Genomic DNA, 20,458 nt, shown 5'->3' with positions numbered 1-20,458 from the left:
TGGATGTAGAGGAGTGACTTAGCTGGGCACTACTGGATTGGATTAGATACTCTGCTCTACACAGATGGATGTAAAGGGGAACTCTGCTCACCATTCCTGGATGTAAGGGGGAACTCTGCTAGGCAGTCCTGGATGTAAGGGGGAACTCTGCTAGGCAGTCCTGGATGTAAAGGGGACTTACATCTCACAAATATTTGTAACTTGTGCAGTGTGGCCCTAGTATTGAAAATTTGGTAGACCACTGTGTTAAATGAATGTAAACCTGTAGAACATAGGATACAATGATGCAACCACCAGCAGGACAAATCACAGCACCCAGCAGGGGATATGCTATCCGACACGTGGATGTGTCAGTTAGCAGCCATAGCTCTGCAAGAGACCAAAAGTTTGGATCGCTGCCCACTGGAAAAGTAAGCGTAAAGCTTATTATTATGGATTGGCCCCATTTATTTTTTTTTTCTTTTTAGGCGGGCATATGTAACATACTGCATATGAATGTTTTTTATTTGCCACTTACAGCCAGATGGTGGTGAATGCAAGGGTTAAGCTGGCCATAACTAGATCAAAATCTGGCCAGTTCAGCAGGAACCAGCAGAATTTCTCCTCCATCTATGGTCATTCCTGTGCATGGGAAGTCAATCTATTGATTGTCTTCTCATGAATGGTCCTGCTCGAAAATTTCCATTTGATCAGCACTTGCAGCCATTCAGCTGTAGTGCTGAATATTGTATTGTGACCACAGGGGAGTCCTGCTTTCAGAATACAATGACACCACAGAAAGGATTTCACATCCACATAGAGTCTGTGGCTGGAGGAATTGGGTAATTTTTTTTCATTCAAAACTGACCCATGTATGGCCAGCTTAATACAAGCATATAGTTACCTCAAACCCTTCTGGTCTGTGTTTTTGATTGGAGAATTCTGGCAATAAAATGCTAAACTCTCCTACAGGGAATATATCACAATGTAAAATCTATTTTTGAGAAGCCTCTGATTGAAGCTTGCATCTTATGGCTTGACTGTTGCAGAAACCCTGTTCATTTTGTCAGTGAGTACCGTCATCATGCTAGAAATAGTAATATGTGGATACATAATATTCAGTTTTATTTAACAGCACTAACAAATTATCTTCCAGGCTTTAAAAGTTGCATATAACTTATTAAATAAACTTGGCCGTTTAATGCTTTAATAAAATGAGAGGCTCACTAGAGTATTGTGATGCCTAAGGAAATATCAGTCAAGGGTACAATAGCAAATGTATTATTAATATTTAATAGGATATTGTGTTATATATAAGTCAGACAATACCCTTCTTTGTTTCTGAAACAGATAAATATCCTGGCTGGGAAAACTTTCAATCACGTCAAAAATATGTGACTTTTCTTCTGCCAATTCACTTCTTCTAATTTTGTGACCTTGACAGAGATTATAGCCTGTTGTGATACAGTGTCTGAAGGCCACATGGAGACCAGTTTACTTTGGCTTGGAGTAAAGGTGCAGAATTTCTGATAATTCTGCTTAGTTGCCTAGTTACACATTTTATTAGTGCAATCATATTACAAACGTAAAAAATTATAAATACATGTATGGACTAATTACATGCAGATAAGAGCCAGTCTCTTTTGGCACAGGAAACTAATTGGAGTTTATAGTAACAGGGACTTCTTGGGCACACCTATGTATTTTTTCCTTTTTCACATCTGTCAAATTATTATTTTCTATTGAAAGATGGGTCAACTACTTCAGTGCTTGTGTAGCACTCCCCTGACCCCCAAGAGGGGGATATGAGGTATTTCAGAGGCAGGGTGGGCTAGCATCTCAACTCAAGATCTAGTCCTTGGCAATAGTAGAGTAATGTGAACAGATGGGTGCAAGGCTTGTCTAAGAGCAAACAAGGTGTTTCTAGACTTTTAGTCAACACTCCTCAGAGAGAGGGATAGAGAACAGGACACCCATTGACTTGGCAGACTCCAGATGATGGACAAAGAGTACTTACAATCTTCACAGGCAGAGGGCCTTAAAGTGAACTCTGCATTCTGTGAAATCAGCTCTTGACTGTAAAACATTGGTTGGTTCACCTACCACACTTCAGTTGAGGACCAATTTTCACCAAGCATTACAGGTACCAAACGATGCTGGCATTCCTCCATGACTCTTCAATCCCCTTGTTCAGCATACCCAAGTCTCTATCCAAGCATGTGGCCACCCTTGCAAATGGACACCCTCCTCAGGCTGGGAGGATATTGCAGCCACCTTTGTCCCCACTCTAGGTAAAAAGCCTTGGGGAAGACTGATTTCCCAGAGTCCCTCCTGAATATTTATACTCTCTCCTAGTGTCCACCACTAGCAATAGTAAGTGCAAATATATGCATGACTCATTTTCCTTCATCTACTGTAAAACTACGTTTGGTGGTACCGCCATACTTTGTAACTTTATGCCTCTTACAATGCTGTATAAATAAAATATGTTTTTTTAAACTATTATTCTTTATAACATTTGTGGTTTAATTTGTGCCTTAAAAGTCCCATAGCTAAGAGGGTTTTTCCACTGTATTCTTATAGGGATGATGGCATTTCTTGTATCACGCCCATTTCTCTTTTCACCACTGGCAATAAACCTCTTAGTGGCTTGCCAGGCAGATATAAGTATTTATACTAATCCGGAGGAAACTCCCCAACAGCAGGCAGAAGCAAACAATAACCAGAGCTCAGGGGAGACCCAAGAAAAATGAATTCATTTATAATACACTATATAAATTCTAACCTGGTCTATCAATATGACAAGCTAGCTCAGTGACCATTCATTTGTGTTAGTAGGCAAGAAGAGTGGACTAAAGCTCTGACATATTGGTTGAATTCAGTATTTGCATATTGGAAGGTTTCAGAGCTCCATAGATTCTCTAGAGCCTTATGGTGGTGCTTCCTATACTATCCTAACAGCTAGTTACTTAAGCTGCTTTTATTAAGCATTAGTGTTGTCTCTGGATGCTTCAGCTATAGCAATGCTAGTGTATGACAAAATCTTTTTTAATTTTAGATTTGATGATATGCTTTACTAGAGTCAATAAACCAGATTCACTAAACCTTATATATGTATGTGATGTGGGTGGCTGGTGCATTGATAGTGTTCTGATAACTAGGTCATATCCTCAAAATATTTACTATGGGTCCAATGAGTGGTTTTGATTATGGAGTGTACATTCCAGAGTCTGAATGTACACCGACTATAGTGGGGTGTCTAAAAAAAATGTTTGATGTTTATGCTTTTGGGTCCATATGATCATGGTTAATGATTTTACATGTATACCCCATGTAGGTACAAAATTGTATTAAGTTTTACTGCTATCAATAAATGTGGCTGTGAAAAAAAAACACTATAAGTAAAAAAAGCCAGAATGCACACTTTGTTAGAGATATCCAATTGCCCATGCACACATAAGTACCCAGTGGTTTCCGCAGGCATGTGCATATGATTTCATGCATGGAATGGAGGCTCTGGAGATAGACACTTGTATGTACACTGTATTTTGTGCCCAACAGCACAGTGCTTGGTTCTTTTTTGACCTGTTGCTTTCCTTGGCACATGTGCATTTCAAGTCTAAAGTAAGCAATCATGGTGCATGTAATGGTAATTTTTTTGTATTTTCCTTTATTTATAGGGAACATTATGACATTTGTCTTCATAAGTGAAATTATTAAGAACAGAGGGCAAATGAACAGCATTATTTGAATGTTCAATGTGTATGGCAAACTAGGGCTGAACCATAAACTTTGAACATCCGTGTTAATTGTCCAGGTTCAGAGATTGTATTAGCTAAATGCACATAGCTATGTGTACTGTAAATGTGCATACTAATGCAATCCTACAAAGCAAACATACAATAACAATTTATATCTGCTCATTATCTTTTAGTAAATCAGACCCAGTGTTTAAATGCCTTAAGCTGTCAGAGGCATAATATGCCACCTGGTGACTTAAAAATCTCTGAAACAGTATGCTGGTGTGATAGATAATATGTCATTTATTTTGATAGGAAACAAAGACAAGTCTTATTTCATACTTTAATAACATATTTATACAATAAATAAGAAATAATGAAAAGAAGGGTGTATAGATGTGATGCATCTCACAAGTGTTAGTATAGTAGTATAGTACAAGTATAGTAGACTGAAAAACACCGAAATCTCCTTTAAATGTTAATATCATATTGCCATTGCTGAATGATCATGTGGAAATCATTAATTTCAAAGCTTTTTATATAAAAGGCTTGTCCCTAGAGAAATATGTTGGGTGTCATTACTGACTTCTCTTGAAAATGATGCCTGGCTGTCTTATTCATCTCATCGCAATACTATTTCCAAAATCACTAACCTGAAACAAAAATGCAGATCAGGAATTCAGATTTCATTCTGGCATCAAAAGCTGCATGCTTGTTCCAAGCCAGTGACTCAGCATGTATTGATGTCATAGAATCTGCGTATCAGCCAGGCAACTAGCATTTTAGATGGGGGGAGGGGGGTCAACAATGGCAAGCTTCATATTCCCCCAGCACAGAAGACAGCTTGCAAACTGCAGAAAACCTGATTGGAGTTTGCAGCGCTCTGTGCCAGGATTCTGCAGGGAACTTTTCAACATAGCAGCACCTAGGACATTTTGTTTAATTTTTCAATTTTTCATATCATGAAAATTGGGCTTTTGGCGATATGCTATATGCAAATAAGCTCTGAAAATAGAGCCAATTAGTTTATTAGTTTGTACCTTTATTAGAATGCTGACCGAACATAAAGAAATTGGAAATATTCACTTTGTTGACTTTTGGGTGAAAATCAGAAATTTCATCAACATTCACCATTTCAACAAACTTTCCCCATTCCAGTGAAACACACTGAAGTCACTGTGGAAGGCTAAATTGAAGCTGAACTCTATAAAAGACACAAACTAATGCAAATCTGTAATCATTAATACATCATTAAAAGAGAAGTATGGGCTTTTTTCCCCTCTAATTATACTTGAACAGGTGGATGCTGCATCTGCCCCCCACTGGCTCTAAGTGTGAGAACTCAGCGATCACATGACCGCTGATCACAGCCGTCCTCTGCTTTGCCCCCCCCCCCTGTACTCACTGGAATGCTGGGTTGTGCAGGGGGAAGAAGCGGCTGGCTCAGGATCTCAGCGGCTCACTGAGAGACTGAGCCAGGTGCTGCACCAGACTCTGGGGTGGATCCCAACTTTAACCACTTGCCATCCACCCTATAGCAGAAGTACTGCTACAGGGCGCTCAGCTACGCAAAATTACATATAAATACATGATTTGCATTTCTGGGTAGGGGGTGCGCGCACGCCACACTGCCCTCACTGCTATTGGTGGCTGGGGATCGGATCCTGGAAGGCGATTCCTGGCCACTTGGTGATCTTCAGCAAAGCTGACGGGGGAGAGACCAGTGTGTAAACAACAAAGGTCTCTCTCCTGTCAGCATGGACATGCTGCTTTGTATCTCTCTGCATAGCAGAGAGGTACAAAGCAGCATGTCTCCCAAGTAAAACAGCACACGATGTAAAACACACGCAGCACACAGTTAACCCTTTGATCACCCCAGATGTTAACCCCTTCCTGCCCAGTGTCATTAGTACAGTGTCAGCGCTTTTTATTAGCATTGATCACTGTATTCGTGTCACTGGGGATGTCAGTTCCCCTCCAGTGTCAGAGTGCCCACTGCAGTCCCGCTATAAGTCGCTGATCATTGCCATTACTAGTATTAAAAAAAATAATAATAATAATTCCAGTATATATAGCGCCATTTGTAGACGCTATAACTTTCACGTAAACCAATTAATATACAAATATTTTGATTTTTTTTTAGCAAAGACACGTAGCAGAATACATTTGTCCTAAATTTATGAAGAAATTTGATTTTTAACATTTTTTATTGGATATGTTTTATAGTAGAAAGTCAAAATACTGTTTTTTTTTCTAAATTGTTGGTCTATTTTTTTATTTATAGTGCAAAAAATGAAAAACTCAGAGGTGATCAAATACCACCAAAGAAAGCCCTATTTGTGGGGAAAAAAAGGACATAAATATAATTTATGTACAGTGTTACATGAATGCGCAATTGTCAGTTAAAGTGACGCAGTGCCGTATTGCAAAAAATGGACTGCTCAGGAAGGGGGGTAAATCCTCTGGAGGCAAGTGGTTAAAGTCAGGATCTTTCCCCAGGCTAGACCCCCTGTGTGATGTCAGCTGAGAACTGGTCACAGGAGTGCAGAATGAAGTGCACTTCTGTGATCCACAGGAGAAGTACAGCCACAACAGCTTAGGCTGTACTTCTCCTTCAAATGTATTTATTAATGTAAGTATAAGTATCTGAATTTCACCTGATATCAGCCTCTTGTAGTCCTTGTTTTGCAGGTCTAGATTGTAAAAAGAAGAAACAGTCAATCAGTTCATGGACTGACAAGAAGCATGCTGATAGGAAGAGAAGACAGTGCCAGAGAGATGAGCTCATCACATTGCTGTAGGGTTGCCACCTCATCCCTTTAAAACCGAACACATATTCATTACACAGGTTTTGTGTCTGATTAAGGTGGTAATTAAACTCACTTAGTGCCTTATCTGCAATAAATAACCTCAGAACCTGTGTAATGAATATGTGTTCCGTTTTAACTACTTGCCTACCGGGGCACTCTCCCCTTTCCTGCCTAGGCCAATTTTCAGCTTTCAGTGCTATTGCATTTTGAATGACAATTGCGCAGTCATGCAGCACTGTACCCATATGAAATTTTTATCCTTTTTTCCACACAAATAGAGATTTATTGGGGTGGTATTTACTTGCTACTGGGGTTTTTATTTTTTTCACTATAAACAAAAAAAGAGCAAAAGATTTGAAGAAAAAAAAGAAGTTTTCTTTGTTTCTATTATAACATTTTGCAAGCAGGTAATTTTTTTGCTTCACTGATGTGCATTGATGAGGCTGCACTGATGGGCACTGATGAGGCAGCACTGATAGGTAGCACTGATGGGCACTGATGAGGCGGAGCTGATGAGGCGGCACTGGTGGGCATTGATGAGGAGGCACTGATGATGCACTGATATGCAGCAATGATGGGCACTTGTGGGCGGCACTGACTGGAGGCACTGACAGATGGCACTGACTGGAGGCACTGATAGGCGGCACTGTTGGGCACTTTCAGTGCGGATTGCAATCCACTTGTTCAATGGTTCATGACTGGTTTTTGTGACACAGCTGCGGATTGTACTGTTCACAGGTTCAGGGCCGGTTTGGATGAAGTTTTGCAAGACTTTTTTTTCTGAGGTGGAGAGGAGGGGGGGAGCAAAACGTGCTGAATCCGGATCCTGAACTAGAACCCTGTTTACAACTGATGACATGTGTGGTTTAGAAGTGGTCCCCATAGAAGTCAATAGCCTGTAATCTGCACCTGAACCGGACTGCACTTTTCAGAAATGGGACAGGACTCTTTTTCAATCCGCATCGGCAGTGCACCGGACATATGTGAACAGGAACCATAGGAAGCAATGTTATTTCACATGTCATGCAGATTGGATGCGGTTCAAACTGCATCTAATTCACATGTATGTGAACCGCTTCTAACTGTCCTGTAACAGGCTGGGGTGGGTCCAGTAAGGCCTGGACTGAGAGAATATGGATTGTATGATTCTGACCATCAGACTGAGGATATACTCCTCTTCTCGGGTCTTCTCGGCAGCTTACTCTTGGGGGCACCCAAGCAGGAACGTTCCCATGGGTCTGCATGCCCATTCACACACAGAGCTGTGGCTCAGCCCCACTCGCCCCTCCCTCTGCTGATTGGCTCACTGGTTGTGATTGACAGCAGCAAGAGCCAATGGCTTCTGCTGCTGCTTCAGCCAATCAGGACTGAGAATCCCCGGAGAGCCGAGGCTCTTGTGGACTTTGCTATATCGAGAGGGGGCTCAGGTAAGTATAAGGTGGACTGGGGGGCTGCTGCACACACAGGATTTTTTACTTTCATGCATAGAATGCATGAAAGTAAAAAACTTTCAGCCTTTATAACCACTTTAATTTAACTTTTAACGGGCTACTCCTTTTTAATTTTTATTTATTTATTTTTAGTTCTTCTTTAAGATAGTTTTGACATTAGAGAAGCTCTTTTCTAATACCTGTTCTATGTGAAAAAGGTCCCTAAATAGCTGGAAACATGATGTTAGATACCGAGGAACAGAGGAAACCTAATGCTAATTTTTTTGCTTACCAGCAAAGCCATGTGATTTTTGTTAGAAAACAAAGTCATGGGATTTTTTCCCCAAAAAATTTGCATGTTGAAAATTAAGGCAAATTTCAGCCAAATTTCAACAAAAGTGAAAATAGTACTTTCATCACAAAATCAAATTTAGTAGCTCTCTGTTTATACCTGCTGAGCTCTAATAAGACATTGAGGTTGATTTCCAAAACTGGAGAATGCAAAATCTGGAGCAGGGCTTCATAGAAACCAATCAGCTTCCATTTTTTTTTTCGTAGCTTCATTGAATAAGCTAAAGTTAGAAGCTGACTAACTATCGCACAGCTTTACCAGATTTTGCATTCTCCACTCTCCTGATTAGTAAATCAACCCCAATCTTTTTCTGACTGGTAAAACAAACCATGTATATGCTTTTTCTACCCTGGAAGATTTAAGGTTTTCATTTGTTCCAACCATACACACATAATATGACAAAAAATGAGAGATTGTGTCCTGTTACAGTTGCATAGATAGTTTGGCTGAAAAAAGACAAAAATCCATCCAGTTCAACTATTAAAAAAAAAAAGTTATAATCCTATACCTACATCCAGAGGAAGGCAAACAAAACCCCAGCAAAGCATGATGCAATTTGGTCCTGAAGGGGAAAAATTCCTTCCTGATCCCCCGAGAGGCTATTCCCTGGATCAACTTTACCTATAAATGTTAGTATCCAGTTATATTCTGTGTATCTAAGAAAGAATATAGGCCTTTTTTAAAGCAATCCACTGAGCTGGCCAGAACCAAATCTTGAGGGAGTATTTTCCATGTTTTCACAGCTCTCACTGTGAAGAAACCTTTTTGTGTTTTTTGGAGATTAAACGTAAAGAGTGCCCCCTTGTCCTCTGTGATGACCTCGGGGTGAAAAACTCTACACCGAGTTCATTACATGAACCACTGATGTATTTATACATGTTGATCATATCCCCCCTTAATCTCCTCTTCTCAAGAGAGAATAAATTCAGTTCCTCTAATCTTTCCTCATAGCTGAGCTCCTGTTACTGAAGACAGATTCATGAGACATTGACAGTACCCATTGCTTATCTATTGGACATGGTTTAGTGGTGTAGTGTTTCAGTTTAGTCAAAGGGGAAGTGTTTACCAAGATGTCAACAGACAGTACTATCTAATCTCTGTTGTGTCTTTTACATTTATGCCATCACAGTAGATTTATAGAGGATATTCAGTTTTCCATGTATGTTGTCATGAACACCAAAATATTACAAGCACCTGCTGGGCATTGGGACAACACAGCTGCTGGGTTTGTGATATCATATGTAAGGACAATAGAGCTGGCACACCTGATATTCTTTGTGAGTGAAATGTGTTATATTGGTTATTTAACACCAACAGGCGAGGACTGGGGAGACTGGTGGCAGGAGCTGGAATATATTACATGTTAAAAACAGGTGGAACATATAACATGTTCCAAAAGGTGAATTTAGCCTTTAACAACCATAAAAGTGGCAATAAAGTCGCTTTTTCTACTTTTACCTACAGCTAAGCTTATAATAAAGCATACCTGTAGGTAAAATGAATATCTCCTAAACCAGGGGTCTCCAAACTTTCTAAACTAAGGGCCAGATTACTTTAAAGGGGCTGGACTGTAATCTGTTGGAATTAACAATCTATTATTTGTGGGAAAGAATGGTGCCCCATCATTGTTGTTAGTGGGTGGAATAGTGCCCCATCATTGTTGTCAGTGGGAGGAATAGTGCCCCATCATTGGTGTCAGTGGGAGGAATAGTGCCCCATCATTGGTGTCAGTGGGAGGAATAGTGCCCCATCATTGTTGTCAGTGGGAGGAATAGTGCCCCATCATTGGTGTCAGTGTGAGGAATAGTGCCTCATCATTAATGTGAGTGGAAAGAGGATTGCCCCAACATTGGTGTCAGTGGGAAGAATAGTACCTCATTCTTGGTATCAGTGAGAGGAATTGTGCTCCAAGGGCCAGATAAAAGCAAGTCAAGGGCCACATTTGGCCCAGGTGCTGCAGTTTGGAGTCCACTGTCCTAAACGTTAGAAGATATTCCATGGAGTAGCAGCCGGTGACAATACGGTGCATGCACTCTGAAGGAATGGCATTCCAGTGCCATTCCTTCAGAGCTGTGTGCCGTGACCAAAACTCCCATGCGCATGCATAGAAGTGACTTCATCAATGGCTCAGCCATTCAAGCAGTCACAGCCCACGAACCCGGAAGACCAGATGAAGATGGAAGCCTTCTGCAGTGGTGACAGCTCGCAGCTGCAGGGCTTCATTCTAAGGTAAGTTTTTCATAATGTTCTAGTATGCAATGCATACTAACACATTATGATATAGCCTTGCAGCAGGAAACATTTTTTTTTGGAGACAAGTTTACTACCGCTCTAATATTCTAAATGCATTACACATATTATAAAGCAGCAGAGATGTCTTTTAGATTTTTTTTTACAACTAATTAGCAGGCATGAGCTCAAGTGTGTTGAAACCCTAGTCTGAACCCACCTCAGCTATCCCTCCAGGAATCTGTCACAGTTCCCCAGCAATCTTAATTGGAGCTGAACGGGACAGATGCCAGTGTTTTGACATCCGTGCTCATTTTGTTTGTGTCTGCTTACACCACGGACTTGTGGTGGCTCTATGGGTGGCCACATGTAAATGGCCAATTTACATCAGGCGACCTCTGATCTGTCACAATAAGGTTTGGAAAAATAGGACACAGTCCTGTTCAATATTTTGTTTGGACCTAAATGGAAGGATCTGAAAGGGCACAAGCCCATTTACATCTGGACTCCTGTAGACTTTCATGGAGCTTTCAATCAGGTCCACATGAAAAACTGACAGGCGGACCTAATTTGGGTAAAACGTTCTTAAAGGGGAGTGGTTTGGGGGTGGAAAAAATGCAGCTCAGCTGCACATGTTTACTGTCCCTCTAAATGCAAGTGTAAAGCTGCATCTTTCTATATACTTATGATCATCATCATTATTTTGATCACAGAACAACAGGTGTTCTATGGCTCTCTCAGTATCACATGGCTGTTGGGTGCTGACTTTGTTAACTTATCGCTGTGCTGTGTGTTTCAAACTGGAACACAGCACAGCCATATTAACGCAGCATCAAACAACCATGTGACAGAGCCATAGGGCACCTATTGTGCTGTGAGCAACATGATGATGATCATAAGCACACAGTAGGTGGTCTGGGGACTGCACCTTCCAGAGTAGCCTGTGTGATGTGTCAGTTTGTCACTGTGTGTGCAGGGGACTGCTTGCTTAAGTACCGCCACCAGGAGTACTGTGCTGTCAGCCACCTCTGTGATCAGTCTCTCCCTCAGGCTGCAGTGCTAGCACTTACAGAGGGAGGGTAGCTGCTCCACAATAGAATCCATCTGCCAGGGAAGGCATACAGTGGGTGGCTAAAACTTTAATTTCTGCAGGTGGACTGGTGCAGAGTAGCATGCAGTGCGGGATTATTTTCCTGTGCTCGAAAATGGAGAAACAGTCCCACCTCTGCTCTTACCTCCAGGGCCCCTCTGTTGACCAGAGGGGGCCCAGGAAGTCACTATACACCATGGTAATCAAGTGGGTACGGGGGTGTTGGTAAATAAAGTCCTATTTTTGTTTGAGCTAGAAATTAACTGTAAAGCTGCCTGGGAACCCCTGTTGAGCTTATGGGGCTTGGGCCTGGTACAACTGGGCTGGCTGTACTTTCTTATCAGCAGCCCTGCATGCAGAACCTAGAAACTAGATGAGAAAACATAATCAAATGAGAATACAAGAACTCCCCATCACTCTGGTCCAATGGCACTGGTAACATCTTGTCTTCTCATCTGCCTTGTCTTCTTGTCTTCTCATCTGCCACATTTTCTTGTCTTCTCATTTGCTTTGTCATCTTGTCTTCTCATCTGCAATATCTTCTTGTCTTCTTATTTGTCTTGTCATAGCTTCTTGTCTTCTCATGTGTCTTGTCTTCTCACCTGCCTTGTCTTCTTCTCTTCTCATCTGCCTTGTCTTCCTATCTGCCATATCTTCTTGTCTTCTTATCTGTCTTGTCATAGCTGCTAGTCTTCTCATGTGTCTTGTTTTCTCATCTGCCTTGTCTTTTCATCTGCCATATCTTCTTGTCTTCTTATATGTCTTGTCATAGCTTTTTGTCTTCTCAAGTGTCTTGTCTTCTCATCTGCTTTGTCTTCTTGTCTTTTGATCTGCCTTGTCATCTTGTCTTTTCATCTGCCATATCTTCTTGTTTTATTATCTGTCATGTCATAGCTTCTTGTCTTCTCATCAGCCTTGACATCTTGTCTTCTCATCTGCCATGTTTTCTTGTCTTCTCATCTGCCTTGTCATCGCTTCTGTCTTGTATTTTTCTCTGCCATATTTTTTTGTCTTCTCATCTGCCATGTCTTGTCTTTTCATCTGCCTTGTCATCTTGTCTTCTCATCTGCCATGTCTTCTTTTTTTTCTCATCTATCTTGTCATCTTGTCTTCTCATCTGCCATGTCTTCTCTTCTTCTCATCTGTCTTGTCATCGCTTCTTGCCTTGTCATCACTTTTTGTTTTCTCATGCGTCTTGTCTTCTCATTTGCCTTGTTTCTTGCATTCTCATCTGACTTTGTCATCTTATCTTCTCATCTGCTATGTCTTCTTGTCTTCTCATCTGACATGTCTTCTTGTTTTCTTATCTATCTTGTCATCTTGTCTTCTCATCTGCCATGTCTTCTCTTCTTCTCATCTGTCTTGTCATTGCTTCTTGTCTTGCCATCGCTTTTTGTCTTCTCATGTGTCTTGTCTTCTCATTTGCCTTGTTTCTTGTATTTTCATCTGCTTTGTCATCTTGTCTTCTCATCTGCTATGTCTCCTTGTCTTCTCATCTGCCTTATCATTGCTTCTGTCTTGTATTCTTGTCTTCTCATCTGCCTTGTCTTCTTATCTGCCATGTTTTCCTATCTTCTAATTTTCCCTGTCTTCTTCTCTTCTCTTCTGTCTTGTCTCATTGTCTTCTTTTCTGCCTTGTGATTGCTTGCGTCTGGTCTTCTTGTTTTCCCATCAACCATGTCTTCTTGTCTTCTCATCAACCATGTCTTCTTGTCTTCTCATCAACCATGTCTTCTTGTCTTCTCATCTGCATTGTCATTGCTTCTCTCTTGTGTTCTGTCAGGTGAGGGTGAATCTGGAAATGGGCATACCTGTTCCAGTGACAACTGTCCAAGAGGGGAATTCCCTTGACTTTGTAGCGTTTTCCTTTAACTCTGCTTTATTAATTCCCCAGCTGAAGCTAAGTGCTGTTTAGACAAATGTATTCATTCTCATTGCTAGAGGAAACAGATGGTATTATTTATTTTTACATCTAAATGGCTTTTGAATTGTCTCTGTGACTGCAGAGACAACATGCAGATAGATTGACCTTAAAGGATTCAAGCAATCTGGCCTCTGTCATTTAGAAATACTTGAGATCAGTGGCATCAAGTATAGTCATAGCAGTCCACAGAGTTTTTGTGGGGCACGAGGGTGGGAGGGGAGTCCCACTAGGGATTTTTTGTGAGGCAACTTAAACATAGAAAATTAGTGTGCATGTAAATAAAACACAAAATCCTGCATGTTGCAAGTGTTAAATGATCAGTTAGGTCTATAGATTTTACTTACTTACTTTTACATACCCGATCCTCTGCTTCTCCCTGCCAACCAGCACTCTCTTCTTCTCCCTTTCAGCAGTGGACTGTCCCACAACGTTTTCATGTCCACTGCAGGGTGAGGGTCTCTGCATTGGTTGTGATGATGTCAGAGGACATCCAACCACCGGAACATAGGGGAGAAGAGGCTGCAGGGACTGGTCTTACAGCCTGGAAGGAGCCTGTGGGAGCGGAGGATCAGGTAAGTAAAAGTGCTTTTTGCACCCCTCCATTTAGGCCAAATCAAGTATTTGTAGTACCACTGCAAGGGAGGATTTTACCTTTCCCTGGAGCTCAGTTTTAATAAGGAAGGCACTGTGTTACATTAATAAAAGCACATTGGGGTCAAGCTAACTAGGTTAATAAGCAACTATATGATGTGTGAATAAACTTCCTCTTTTTTTATGTGAAGTCAGCAGTTTAATATATGATATCTTATCTGCTACAGGTTACACTGGAGTAAAGGCCATCACATGTTATAAGATACATTTCTGCAGCATTATCCTGTCACCTAGTTCTAGAGCATTTTATTGATCCTCTTGTGGTGCCACTCCCTCACAATATTGCTTTTATACTGTATATCAGGCAGTTCAAATACATTACATTAACATCATCTGATCCAGAGGATTTCAAAGGATTGAGTGGTGATTCATCTGCTCATTGGTAATCTCAGACTCCAACAGATAACACTGGCAAGGACTGTTGCTGAAACTTCAAAAGACCTAAGGCAACTATAGGGAATATTTACTAAAACTGAAGAGTGCAAAATCTGGTGAAATTCTGCATAGGAACTAATCAGCTTCCAGGCTTTGTTGTCAAATCTTAAGTGCGCAAGCTGACGTTTTAGTAAATCAAACCCTATGTGTCTTCTAAAAAATGTGCATGCAGTAGATACGTCCAAAAATGTTGATGTGATCTAAAATGACATACAAGCTTTAAGCACTGTATGCTTGTTTCACAGTCTCTTTTCCACAAAATATGCCTTAATTACATGTAAAAATTAAAACTGTTGCATTACATATGTCTTTATACTTTTGAATACAGATTTATTACAGATACTTATACAGCATCGGCAATTTACGCAGCACTTTACATATATATTGAACATTCATGTCAGTCCCTGCCCTCAAAGAGTTTACAATCTAAGTTTCCTAACTCACATTCCTAGTGATTCTGAGTCTATGATCAAGTTGGTTTGTGAGTATATTACCCGTGTTTGTTTTAAACAATAAATGATATCTGAGGTATTACACAAGGCTGGTGCGCCCTTCTTGTCTTGTCATTTAGCTCTGAGAATTCCCCCAATACAAAGAGGGCAGCAAGGCCCAGATGTTCCCCTGGTTACCTGTTGAAGCATGAAGTCAACAAGACGGCAATCATATGATTGCTATGTGTAACTACCGTTGACGCTTTAGGCATGAAGCATTGAAGTGGTACATTTTCTTTACTGCTGGCAGAATAATACAGTATGAAAGCTGCACAAACATGGACTCCTCACAATATATTATCTCTGTGCTTTAACCCCTTCCCTCTGCTTCCTCCTGAAGCCAAGTCACTGCAGTCACATGATCTGAAAGCTCCCAATTGCAAGTAGGCATCAGGAGCTTTCCGGTACCCACTGGTAACTGTGCTGAGAGCACGCAGGGCTCAGCACAGAAATTTTACATTTGGGATGCATATTTGTAGCCTCTTGGCATAAAAGCCCACTCACCAAGGGGCTGCTTATATGCCTATGGCCAATGTGAACAGGTTAATCAGGGTAACAAGGCTTCATAACATGGTCTCTATAACAACAGAGTTTAGCTGAGAATCAGTACTTTAGCAAAACAGTTGGTAACAAAGGTAAATAGCTGGAGGCTCACCTCAATGGAATTGCAGTAATCAGGAAGCAGTTGGGGAAGGGATTCCCACAGTAGTTAGGATCTGGTCCATATACCCACATGCTGATTCTGACAGTGGAGGATTGCTCACCCAGCTGCAGATTGCATGCTCTTCTACCTCTGTCTCAGCAGATGTGGTTGCTCTGTTCTGTGAGCTACTGAGGGTGGGAAATTGAGGATTTTCTACCAACTTCTCTCTGTCACTGGTTCGTTAGGAAGCAGTGGTTACTTGCACTCTCCATATTGGGGCAAGAGTAAGGGTGTCACCACTGCCCCCCTTAAAATCCATACATCAAAGGGTCTGGTATACATTTTGGGGGGGGGGGGGACTCTAGCTATTTTTTTCTCATTATTTCTGTAGGATGCGCTACAGAAAAAGTAAAATTTTCAAAGAAAAAAATGATATAATTTAAATGCCAGCAAATGACTTTGCAGACTCATGTTTCACTTGAAATAGTCCTGAAAGGAAGCCAATGTCTCCCTCTGACCTAAACCACTTTTTTTACACTGGGTTATGCAATGTTTTTAAATGTAGACCTATTATGTAATTTATTTGCACATGGCAGGTCTTTTTTTTTATCTTCTGGGACATCAAGAACTGCTGCATTTCAGGCTTTTTGATCCACTTTTAAAATGTTTTCTTCTTGCCTGTTTAGTTTAGAACCTTTTCTTCATCCGTTCAGATTTCTTTGGATCTTCTCTATTTGGGTTTCCTGAAGATATATTGGACCCCCCCCCCCCCCAGAGTGTGGTGGCAATGTCTTTGCCTTCTTCCTTGATAGCTACTTATTGCAGTCTTAAACAGAGGCCTTATAAGTAGCTTTAAAAGTTATTGGCCACTGATTTCACTAGTTTTAGATTGGAGTGATTTTTTCTTGTTGATGTTTTTGTACCAATAAAGTTGCATAGTATTGGAGAACCTTGTGACTTACTCTATGTAGCAACAAATATGCATATTTCTATCATATAATCTTAGATTGTAAGCTCCAAGGAGCAGGGCCCTCCTAACCCTCTTGTATTGAACTGTATCCTTGCTGTATTGTCTCCCGTTATATTGTAAAGTGCTGAGAAAACTGTTGGTGCTATATAAATCCTGTATAATAATAATAATAATAATAATAACATACCATACCGAAATCCATCATTGTGCTGTAATAAACCAACAACTGGCATGGACATAAATAAAATATGTCACCACAGCAGCATATCAAATTTCTTGTGAAAAAATCCACTCTTACGACATCATCAGGAAAGGATGTAATCAATGTCTCAGGGCAATGCGGGACTCTTTCGTTATAGCATATGTGACAACCATTTGCCACCAGGACAGAAAGTGATGGCAATACAGTGAGAGATCTAACACAATGGTTTTCACCAGAATATGAGTTGAAGGGAATGGGAAAGGGAAATGGGAATACTAGTTGCATGACAGCAGTCTAAGAGGCAATTTCCCTCACTTTGGAGAAATATCCTCTCATTTTCCAATGTGTCTCCTGAACAAAAAGTGAAGGTAAGTTAAAGTAAATCTCTCCAGCGAGACACAGACAACAAAAAACATAACCCTTCCTTTCTACATCCAAAAGCAAAAGAAAAAAAAAGAGGTTTTACACACAGATTAAGTGTAACACCACCATATTATAAAGCAGATGTTGGTTGGGTTTGTAGGGTAATTTGACCATTCTTAAGTATCTGTGTCAGGCAACATTTCCCCTAAGGTGAGCAGCGTCATTGTGCCAGTGTGCGAGAATCTAACTGACTGAATGTCTAAATTAGATTACAATCATACTGTATTAATTTATCAATTTTTGCATTGTTTGGTTTAAGGCCTAACACCAGGAGCATTTTGTGGGTTTTCTTTGAAGTGAGGAACTGTTAAGGTTTTTTAGGTTTCATTTTTTTCTGTGGACATTTGCCCTCACTTACTGTCTGTGTGGCACCAAGGGTCACAGTACCTACAGATCTTCACTGTCCTCAGTTTAGTGATAGCAGTCCCTAGCCTGAGGTCACCGTGCCTCAAACTGCCTAATCCTAACTTAATGGCCATCACAGAGTGAGAAAAAGGCTTTCCCACATTTCTGCCTCATGTGGGAATATAATATATGACATTTGAGGGGAAGCTTGGACAGACTTCTCTTTTTTTACTGACTAAAGTTTGATTGATTGTGAAATATGGGAGGGAAAGGGGCATGATACTCTGCAGTTAGAGGAACATTACCATTATGCAGGGTTCCTGCACAGTATACATCCTGAACTAGTGAACTACCAATGAGTTGGAACTGTAAACCTCTTGCTGTCTCAGACCAAAAGCCTAGGTCTCCTGGAAAGAAACTGAGCCACATAGGAAGATACCTGGGAATACTGGGGAGAGACATGAGGCACCTGGAAAAATACCTGAGCCACATGCTCCTCCCCCCCCCCCTTCCTTTGAAGAATAAACAAATGTGAGGATTCAGCTACATAAGGGCTTGTTCACGCCAGAATGTTTCAGGTGCATTTGTCAAATACATCCTGCATGCATGCACAGTAAAATCAACTTTTTCCATCACCTTCATTCACACCACTGTGTTCAGTTCTTGTGCTTTAAAAAAAAAAAGTAGTTGTGCCAGAATGTAGGTATATGCGTGTAAGCATATGCAAATGCACAGGAACAGACATAAACATACACTATATTGCTAAAAGTATTGGGACGCCTGTCATTACATGAACATGAACTTTAATGGCATTCCAGTCTTAGTATGTAGGGTTTAATATTGAGTTGGCCCAACCTTTGCAGCTATGACAGCTTCAACTCTTCTGGGAAGGCTGTCTACATGGTTTAGGAGTGTGTCTATGGGAATGTTTGACCATTCTTCTAGAAACGCATTTGTGAGGTCAGGCACTGATGTCAGACGAGAAGACCTGGCTCGCAGTCTCCGTTCTAATTCATCCCAAAGGTGTTCTGTTGTGTTGAGGTCAGGAATGTGCAGGCCAGTCAAGCTCCTCCACCCCAATCTCATCCATGTCTTTATGGACCTTGCTTTGTGCACTGGTGCACAGTCATGTTGGAATAGGAAGGGGCCATCCCCTTCGGAGCAAAATGTCTTAGTATGCTAATGCCTTAAGAGTTCCCTTCATTGGAACTAAGAAGTCAAGCTCAACCCCTGAAAAACAACCCCACACCATTATCCCCCCTCCACAAAACTTTACACTTGGCACAATGCAGTCAGGCAAGTGCCATTCTCCTGGCAACTGCCAAATTCATTGGATTGCCAGACAGTATGAACACGTCTCCACTGCTCTAGAGTCCAGTGGTGGCGTGCTTTACAACACTGCATACAACGCTTTGCATTGCACTTGGTGATGTAAGGCTTGGATGCAGCTACTTGACCATGGAAACCCATTCCATGAAGCTAATCTGAAGGCCACATGAGGTTTGGAGGTCTTTAGCTATTGACTCTGCAGACAGTTGGTGACTTCTGCGCACTGTGCGATTCATCATGCTCTGACCCCACTCTGTCATTTTACATGGACTACCACTTTGTGGCTGAGTTGCTGTTGTTCCCAGTTTCTTCCACTTTGTTATAATACCACTAACAGTTGACACATGGAATATTTAGTAGCAAGGAAATTTCACAGATGGACTTATTGCACAGGTGGCAACCTATCACGGTACCACACTTAATTTCACTGAGAATTCCTGAGAGCAACCCATTCTTTCACAAATGTTTGTAGAAGCAGTCTGCCTAGGTTCTTGATTAGTAATATGGTAAAATAAGTGAGCGCTACAACAATAATAGGCAGCCAATGCACCAAAGCTAAACCAAAAATCCTCCAGAATAATCAAAGAAAATAAAAGGTGCAGTGCACTAATAGCTAAAATCGAATACACAATCAATCAGATAACATACATATACCTTACTTGTGGGTATAGAGTGACAAAACGTGAAGCTCATCCTTGAGCTTTACTTATACATATATGCGCTTAAAGGTTGCGCATCTGGTGAGTGCGTATTCCTAACATTTTCACGGCACGTCACCAGAATGTTGTGAGGTGCACTGGTCTGAGACCCTCTCAGATGGATCATCACCTCCTTAGCACTTTATGAACTATCTATAGGACTGCATATGATCATGAACACTTAGCACATTGACAGTGCTCACTTTTATCACTTATACCTTGCATTGTGCACATTTTGTCACTCTATACCCACAAGTAAGGTATATGTATGTTATCTGATTGGTTGTGTATTCGATTTTAGCTATTGGTGCGCCGCACCTTTTATTTTCTAGGTGCTTGATTGTATACACCTGTGGCCATGGAGGTGATTGGAACACCTGAATCCAATGATTTGGATGGGTGTCCCAATACTTTTGGCAGTATAGTGTATTTTTCATCTACAAAAAATAATAAAAACACTGGAATGCATTACAAATGAATTAAAAATACATGTAAATGTGCATGTGGAAACACTGAATGTAGGGATTGTGGTGTGAACTAGTGCTGGCACTTTGGTTATGGGAAGTTAGTGAATAGAGATGCACATAATGTCTTGGTTAGAAATCCATGGGATTCAAAAGAAAATGATGGCTGATTCAGCTAAGTGTTCATCTGTCCAAAACAAAAATATAAACTTTTTATGTGTAGTTGACTACAAATAGCTTTTGTATGCTGGTT

The 20,458-nt window shown here is 40.9% G+C and overlaps 1 protein-coding gene across 1 annotated transcript in view; it reads left to right on the top strand.

Moving 5' to 3' along the window:
• The window catches only part of KBTBD11 (kelch repeat and BTB domain containing 11), an 83,709-nt gene that overhangs the window by 46,196 nt on the left and 17,055 nt on the right, over positions 1–20,458 (top strand). The gene's annotated exons all lie outside the window — the stretch shown is intronic.

The sequence above is a fragment of the Staurois parvus genome, unplaced genomic scaffold, assembly GCF_062004578.1.
Source record: "Staurois parvus isolate SC_StPar_1 unplaced genomic scaffold, SC_StPar_1.0 ptg000226l, whole genome shotgun sequence".
Taxonomy (NCBI): domain Eukaryota; kingdom Metazoa; phylum Chordata; class Amphibia; order Anura; family Ranidae; genus Staurois; species Staurois parvus.
Note: the sequence above shows the minus strand (reverse complement) of the source record. Positions and strands in the feature narration are given on the sequence as shown.